Source organism: Thermobia domestica, chromosome 13, assembly GCF_964235325.1.
Source record: "Thermobia domestica chromosome 13, izTheDome1.hap1.1, whole genome shotgun sequence".
In the NCBI taxonomy this organism is placed as follows: domain Eukaryota; kingdom Metazoa; phylum Arthropoda; class Insecta; order Zygentoma; family Lepismatidae; genus Thermobia; species Thermobia domestica.
In genome coordinates this window covers 1,308,727-1,317,990 of record NC_137466.1, presented here as the reverse complement: position 1 = coordinate 1,317,990, position 9,264 = coordinate 1,308,727, and the positions used below count along the sequence as shown (strand labels likewise).

Genomic DNA, 9,264 nt, shown 5'->3' with positions numbered 1-9,264 from the left:
TGGACAACAGGCTGGTCAGCTAATTTTCTTCTTCTAGCTTTTTAACATTGTCCCCAAAACCTCTTTTTTTTAAATATAATCGTACTCATAAGAAATAATAACTTAAACATGACGTCCCTTAATGCCCGAGAACGTTTCAAATACTTAACTTTGAAATTGTATACATTATAAAAATAAGGAAGTCTTAACAAAAAGAAAGAAATAAGATAACAATACACTTTATTGAGTGACCTGTCATTACGTCTTAAAGTTCTTAACAGTTTACTTGATTTATTTTCAAGAAGATTGTAATTTTTTACATTTGTATACAAAGAAAATACATAAAACTATCTAGCTATTTAAAAATAGTAAGATATTTCGCTATAAAACTATCTAGCTATTTCGCTAGGGCCCATGGGCACTAAACACTGAAATCTGGTCACGTACACAATGAGTGATTGACAGAAATCCTTTCTTATTGCTGTTCTCCACATTTCTTTTTTCTGAAATCAAGAAAATGGGAAAATTAATTCTAGATACTATCAACATCAGAACGATCAAAATTATAAAAAAAAAAAAAAAAAAATCAAATTATGAGCTTGTAGTTAAATAAGATTTTATGTTTAATTTTAAAGAGTAAAAATTACGTGACCGGGGTCGGGGATCGAACTTGAGAACTTCTAACTTTAAACTATACAAACGAGACTCAAAGGTACAAAGTTAAAATTCCAAATTCCAAATTGACCCACAAATTACAAAATGTATTGTTATTAAAATGTATTTACGTAAGCATTATGAAAGATTGAGCACTTAAAATAGCATGTTTCAAAGGAAGCCATGTCTTCTGGACAATAGAAAGAATGTGTTGAGATGAATAATTATGGAAATTTACGAAATCATATTTCGGAAAAAAAGGAAGAAAAGCACTTTAAGAAATGCATGCCCTTACACTTTTTTCTGTTATGACAAACTATTACAGAATTAGATATTGCAGTTGGAAGAAAGCTGAAAAATGTATATAAAACCAAGAAGAGATTCAAAGTTTTCTACTGTCAAATGAGAATTGAGCCGCCAGCAAAGTAGAAAAGTACACTCTGATGCTTATCACAATTGGGTGCAACACTGCATGCTTTCCACTAATCTAACATGTTCAGTGTCCTTGCAGGAATCAACCTCCAAAGCACATGAAATCTTCCTAATTATAATGTTTGTATATAATCCCTAATGTATACCATAAAGCATAGTCTATTTATTACTTTATTTTTCTAAAACTATATGGAATATAAAACTTTTTATTGAAAAAAATCTATATTTGAAATATTGTATGGCGCGACATCATCATTTCATATTCTTAGAATGACACTGAGAAAGACATATTTTGACTTCCTTTTTTTTATTAACTTTATCCACCACAATTAACAAAGGAACATAGTGCTTGGAGAAAGTCTTGTCATTGCAATGTGGGAAACAAATTTACTATAAACGGTTACGGTTGTTATTTAGTGTTAAAATTAATTTTAATTTCAAAAGTATTTAAGAAATTCTGAAGGAAAAGGAAATAATAATAATAATAATGATAATAATAATAATAATAATTGATTACACAAAGAAACTGCCTACCTGAACACATTTTTCAATAAAACTAAAATCATACCTCAGCCAATTCCAATTGGGTTTTACTACATGCAAACAAACTGAGAAAGTGAATAGTGAGCTAACAGCAACAGCAGATTATAGCATTCTTCAATAAACTACAGCATACTCCCGATTATACGCTGGCGTCTCCCGGAAAAAAGTTAACTCAATAAAGCTACTGCACGAGTCATACAGAACGAGACTGTTTAAATATAGAGTATAAATTAACTTACAGTATCGTACCTTGGCTTCACTGTAAATATACACTTTTCGTTGATTGTTTTACGTTGTACTGAACAATACCGGTACAAATATTTTTAGTGTTCTGTATACATATTTGCACGCTTTTTCTAACGTTTTACGTACAATACAATAAGTTTTTTAAGCTAGGACAATTTTTATTTTACGAACAAGTATTGTTTGTCATTTTCAGCTATTCGCGGTGCCTCTGCCAGCTAATTCCGCGAATAATCGGGAGTTTATTGTTCTCTTTTTCTCTACTGCTGCTTGTTCGGTTAACCTGAAAGAGCTTTCAACTAATAAGAAAACTTTTAAAACTGAAATGAAATTACGAAAATATTGAGCCCTAAGAAATTACTGAGTCTTTGCAGAATCATTATCCCTTCATTCATTGGAAAACTAAAGAGAAGTCTAATAATCTCCAACAGAAGGATAGATTCGGGATCCGAACCCCTATACTATATGTCGAAATTTTTATACTTTTTACAAGTTTCAAATTTTTATGAAAAGTCTGCTTTGAATGCATAAAGATAGACGATTTCTGCTTCAAACCAAGTAATTGCCCAAACTCAGTATCTCAAACACACAGTTGTAATTATAAATACATTATTGCACTTTTCTCCAGAAAGGCATAAGCAGATATGTCGACTTTTGGCGAAATCAAGATATTTTGCCTTTTTAGCTTTATCATTTGTTAGGTTTAAAACCTTGTAACTATAAGGTTTTAGCAAGATATGAACCATAGCATTTCATTCCTTTTCTGTAATGAAAAAAAAAAAAAGATCTGAATTCGGCTTCAGAGCTACAAATCGACGCAGAAAAGGGGCAGTTTCAACAGAGTTAGCAGCTAATACTGAATAGATATTTTTACCAAATCCTGTACTGTTGATCTACGAGGTTGCTGCATTGAACCGTCGAAATTTGTCTAACAGCTAATAAACTTCCAGTCTAAAGTATAACTACTTCTACTCCTGTATCCCTATACAATTTTGAAAGTAATACAGATTATATAAAACTTTAATATTCTCTTTCGCATGGATCCTCACGAAGCACAAAATTATGCACAGAACTTATTCGTTATTTCTTGAGCTTCATATGTTTTAATAATAGATTTAATTAAGTTGAAAAATAAAACGGGATTAAAATCTATTCGAACTTTGGAATTTCTAATAGTTTCTAACAAAATAAAGTGCCGAATTAAATCCATCAAATTCAGTTCAGCTAGTTTTGCATTTCCCGACCAATGCATATGCCTAAATAGGTGCAATGTGCGTGCAACGCGACTTATCACATGGAAGTGTTAGCGAAGCTTGTCTAATATAGCTCATTTAAATGAGATACTTACTTTGTTCCTTACCTTCAGCAGAAGCAAGGCACACGGAACTAACGCCAAAATCTTGGTTCCTAATAGATTTAGTTGCTTTAGGTGGTGTAGGTAGCATTTCGATCATAGAATTCACTTCGTCGTCCGAAGTTTCACTGTTAACTTCTGGTGTTTCGTTTACGTAAACGTCCTTCATCGTCTGTGTTCAGATCTGAGGTGTACTCAGCCTTTCTCAGCTTGCTACGAGCCTTGTCTTAGCTGTCTGTATTAAATAAGGAAATTTAAAATAGAATTAAAAGTATGGAAATTTATGTAACTTTCGATTTTTATATACAATACACTTATATGTGCAGATATCGTTATTCTGTAACACTACTTTTAATTAAAAAGCTGTAGTAGAATATTTTTAATACTTATACGTGCAAGCATATTTTATTTTTCGAAAATGTAAGTTTTATTTACACAAGTTGAATCAGAAGGTTGTTTACAACGCTTGAGGCGAAATTCTAGAGATCAACAGGAGAACAAAAACCTCAAAGACATCGTGTCTAGCTCTATTTACATGCGTTTTCGTAATTCTAACCTGGCAAGACAAACCGTGATGTTACCTAACGCATAGGTCCTATCCAACTTCTTTCCACTATCTCATACCCTTTCCCTTCAGTGCTGAGACAAATTAGTGTAAAAGTCACAAATAAAAATAAGTTTCCCCGGAGTCAAAAGAGGACCCAGTGCTAAAATGCTAAATGTTCGTCCCATTTTGATCTAGAATCACCTCCCAAGCGTAGGAACGACTTTTTGATACATTCCGTAGATCAAAATTTCTCTCCTTCCCCCCAAAATATATCTACTCAAAATTTAAAAAAAAATGACTCGTTAAAGGTTTCGATGCTCGAATGTAATACTATGGAAGGAAAAAATGAAGCACCTTTAAAAATTGAGTTGCAGATGTGAATGAGGTCACAGTGTTGGGCAATTGTCCAGTTAGAAAAAGCTACATATGTGAGCACGGGTAGAGAAATAAAAGGATAATTTATAGTACGACATTTATGCATAAAATCTTTGATTTCAAGTTCTTTGCACACTTAGGGTTTAGAATGATATTTGTGACTCCTATTGTTCGAAGCTGAACCGAGATAATCATCCTAAAAGAATATACGAACTTCTAAGGTAATTTTTGGTAAAGTTTTATTCGAACAACTTCGTTCAAATGGACAACCGACAAACCTTAAGCCACAACCACGGGCAACGAAGGCTTGCCTGCACCCTGTCTACTACTTTAAGCGAGTGTCTTCCCAGTGTTAGAACTAAATTTCATCAACAGGGGAGCCTTCCAAAGACGTAGAAGAAAGGTGTTTGTAATGTAAGTCAGAGTGGGCTGTGATGATATATAAACCAAAAAAATAATAGTTCAACACACATGCAATGAAGGAAATAAACGAAAGTACTTTTGGCGATTTTACATTGGTATCCTCGTTATTACTAATAGAGTGAATACACAAGCACTGGATTCACGAATGGTTAAAAAACGGTAATATATATATATATATATATATATATATATATATATATATATAAAGCAAGAAGAGCATTAATACGTATCACGTCACTACAGTAAAAAATACAAATTAACCAGTATTTTATTTATTTATTTATTTACTGCTTTTCAACCATTTGTGAAGGAAATACCTATGCATCCTTTTTAAACTGGTAACAACCTAGGATGACGATGTGAAATTGCAGAAACTACTTGAACAACACCCACCCACTCTATATATACTGCATATATATATATATATATATATATATATATATATATATATATATATATATATATATATATATATATGGTATTATAAAAATCGTGGACAAGCTCTACAGGAACTTCTAGAAGTCAAAAGAAGACAAAATAAATTATCTTGCGTTTTTTTCCTGTGGGACCTCCTTTCATTGGAAGAGTCCTTCTAAGGGTCCAAATTTGAATTTTACATTGGCTTTTAGGCAACTTTCGATGAACAATTTGCCAGGAAAGGAAATAGGATATTGGAAAGAAGTCGAATACGAGCTGTTCATAAGGTAACATTCTGCTTTTCTGTTATGCAGTGCGCAGATACAGGCTTGCAGTAAAACTGGACCATTAGGTCAAAATAGACCTGCTAACTACAAACATTTATCTGAGTCCTGAATGACAAAGTAACGACATGTTAATTTATCAATAAGCTTTATCCTACTTCTTTCCAATACCCCACACCCTTTCGTGGTCCTTTGTTTTTCGAAAGTTGCCTATAAACCAAAAATAAAATTCAAAATTGAGCTCTTTGAGCGGCCTTACCAAGGAAAGTAGGGCCCACAGGAAAAAAAAGACTCTTCTTTTGAGCTCTAGCGTAAGTTGCTGATAAAAATGAGGATATTACACAGGCGTATACGATATACTAAAATCTAAAGTATTAGGAATGTAGCCTACCATACAATACAGTTCAATTACTCACCGTCGAGCAAGACATGATACATTATGTGTAATTGAAAGGAAAAATGTTATAAGGTAGATATTTGTAATCGACTTCAAAAATGTTATCTAACATTGAGCCGATTTACTTCGAAAATATATTTATCGCACATTAAATGTGCAACATAAAAATTGTACTATTTCTTTTTTTAAAAAAAGGAGATAAACATATTTGAGTCATTGCACGTCAAATTATTACACTACAGCCCATTTTCAACCCGACCCTTTTCTTTCAAGTAAATTTTATTTCCGTGTTATCCTGGATAAAAAAATCATTAACTGTCTTAGAAGAAATTATGAAATCAATTACAATTTTAACTACGTCCATTATAGCTTACAATTTAGCCTTTAAATATTAAGACTAAAACCAAATCTTTAAATATTAAGACTAAAACCAAATTGATGATGCAATTTTTTTGACATTTTTTTATATTTCAGACTCGTGTCTCTGGTAACATGCTACACGTATGAACCTAACACCGCATTTCTACTAGGACAGTACCGCAAATGCCATTTAATTCTGGAGATGGTGTGCTATAGACTTACAAAACTTACAACCATTTGTTGACTTAAACCGAAACAATTAGCCATAGACCCCCAAAAATGTATGGTCCTCTCAATACAGACCGATTATACTATCCTCAAACCAGTTACCTCAAACCAAGTCTGTGACCAAGCAGAGATACGAAGGAGGACCACCGTTAGAAAGTTCCCCCTTATTAACTGCGTCTTAGTTATTTCGTCTCCGCTAGACGACCTTCAGAAAATTTCTATAGTTACATTGTACGTGTTAATCCAACCCCGATATTCGAAGAAAAGACGCTTCTACATCTCCTACTCCCAGCTTCTAGAAATCTGAGAGCTAAAATCTTTAACCAATGACATTTCTTCTATCCACCTGTGGCAGATGTGACGAAGAAAAAAATATCACTGCTAGCCAGGCCGGTAGCCAGCCCAAAAATTTAGGGGGGGCGGCTGAAGTTAGGGGGGGCCTGATCCAACCATGTTATAGTTCATATCTAAGCGTATCGTAAAATTTTTAAAGGGGGCCAGCAAAAATTTAGGGGGGGGGGCCCGGACCCCCTAGACCCCCCTGGATACGGGCCTGCTGCTAGCATTTGCTAGTAATTATTTCAACTTAATAAATATAAAGGATACTGTAAATAATAAACTTTACTATTATGATCCAAAAAAAAAATGACGCTATAAACCTTTTACGTTCATTTATTAACTGACATTTCTGTTTCTTGGCAAAGCGCTGATACTTAAATACACGATAAAAAATCTATACGGAAAAGGGTATATAAGACGTAAACTTACTGATTAACGTGGAATCCGAACCACCTGAGCTCTCGCCGGTAATCGAACTCGGGTCTCGCACGCCAACTGCTTAGCCACGGAGGAGCTCACATCCGCAATGTATTTATACTTATGGTATTACTGCTGTATTGCCAGAATACGAAAATAAGAAAAGGAATATTATTTGGTTTCTCACCCAAAATACTAGATATTGGCCCTGGCTCACTTGATAATGATTAATGTTCGAAATACGATGTGAACGTATGGCATAAAAGCTAGTCCATAAAACACTGACTAATTTGTGCTACGTGGCCAGTAAAAAGCACGAATGCCATCTAACCGAGTCAAAACAGGAGAGCAGAAACAGCGTCCGTAGGGAGCAGGCGCGTCAGCGGCGATGAGTATACGCATAAACGAGGATAGTGGAAAAACAATTTCATCTAACAGTTCATTTTATAAAATGCACGCCTTATGTGTTGCACAGCTTTGGGGGAGGTACTACATGCAATCCAAAAAAGTACCAAAATGTACTAAATTAGATTATACTCGATTAGGTTTGGTTAAATGTTCCTCTTCTTTTCTGTAGCTTCAATTTGTTTACACTAGTCACAATAAACTTTTTGCCTGTTTAGTAGACCATGCCTTTCACACAATTTCGACAACTGACACTCATTTTTGTATAATTTCATAAAACTCAATCACGATATGACACAACCTTGTCATTTACGCACTGCCTTTCCCAAAAATCATAACAAATATCCCGCCAAATAGTCCCTTCCGCCCGGCAAGGCTCTAGATTACTGGCCCCCCTTCCCATTGAGCAGTAATAAAGACAGAAAACAACGTGCCCTGCGGGGCTCTAACCCGCCTTCACTCGCTAACGCTCGCTCGGTAATACTGTATAAGTTAAATGTATACTCTTTAGTACAGAAAGAAACATACCCAGCTACTAATCTGCATGGGGGACCAGTAATCTAGAACCTTCCCCTTCCGCCCCCCATATATATAGTGTAGTTTACAATATCAAAAATAACTAACGACAAGTATTTTGGTAACTATCACCCTCAACTTACTTTCACTCACGAACCAAAAGAAACTCTCCAATTTATCTGGTAAATTTTCTAAAATTGGTCCGGCGATACAGTAGTTAACCCATACTGAGCCCTCCTGAAGTCAATCTGCAAGTAGTAATGGAGCTCCTCATTTTGTGCATGCTCGGCTAAAAGAAATACAAAACTCTAATCTAACCTGGGAATGTAAGAAATCTGTCAAAATTTGGTAGAACCGTCTTCTCGAGTAATGTCGAATTGAGTCCTGAGCTATGGTACAGAAGGAATGAACCTCACTAGTATCTTATATGAGGGTGTTATTACACCCTTCACCATCTGAATTCACTGATTTATATATATTAGCAATTCCCATGTGCTCATCTACGTTACCCCAGCCTATAATTGATAATGAGTTACTTTTGTCCACATACACAAAAACTTTCAGTTGTATAATAAATGGTGCACCGGAATAAATCTATATAAACAAATCACTCATCATATCTTACCTTTTTCGCAGTTCCTATTCTCTCTTCCTTCTTCAATCCAACATAGAACTAAAAGTATTAATATCACTGAAATTTCTACGCTTCTCAACCACTGAATTCAAACCTGCTGAGAGTGCACTGTGCAAGGATCTGCGCATGTGCCGTCACTAACAATTGAATGTTGTTTTCCGTACGTCCCTTTTTTATCCAGATCATGTAGCTCCGTGGACGTTTCATTCGTGGATTAAATATTGACATCCAATGGACCATCCACTGAAGTCCAGAAAATGGATATTCACTTCTGAACGTAATATGGACATCCAATGGACCGTCCACACAAGTTCAGAATGTGGATATCCATTGCCGAACGTAATATGGACCACCAATGGATGTTACGCATAAGTCAATGTACTAAAACTGGACGTTCTGGATCTAATATGTACGTCCACTGGCTGTGATGTGCTCTGTGGGAAAGGGGATCTTTTTTGGTTGTTGTCCAAAAATTCGTTCTCTGAGGTTTCCTCAAATGTTTCCCCAGGCTGTTAACAAAGCGTTTTTTTTTTTTTGGAGAAAAGGGTCCTCCACGATCTTTATTTAGGTGGTGATATATATATATATATATATATATATATATATATATATATATATATATATATATATAAGGTGGTAGGTAGCTCCAACAAACTTTGGGGGCGGTTCCTTATACGAAATGATAGAAAAAGTTCTAATAAACATGGGCCGAAAAAT

General features: G+C 34.7%; 1 long non-coding RNA gene across 2 annotated transcripts; it reads right to left on the bottom strand.

Moving 5' to 3' along the window:
- Nucleotides 1–223: 223 nt before the first annotated feature.
- LOC145669103 (uncharacterized) lies at nt 224–8,769 on the bottom strand. Of its 2 annotated transcripts, none has more exons than XR_014128134.1 (3): nt 8,539–8,769; nt 3,200–3,440; nt 224–482 (listed from the first exon to the last, which is right to left on the bottom strand). It is a non-coding gene; the product is annotated as an uncharacterized LOC145669103 (long non-coding RNA). The 2 variants fall into 2 exon arrangements; XR_014128135.1 differs by having other exon boundaries at nt 3,212–3,440; nt 8,539–8,761.
- Nucleotides 8,770–9,264: the final 495 nt, after the last annotated feature.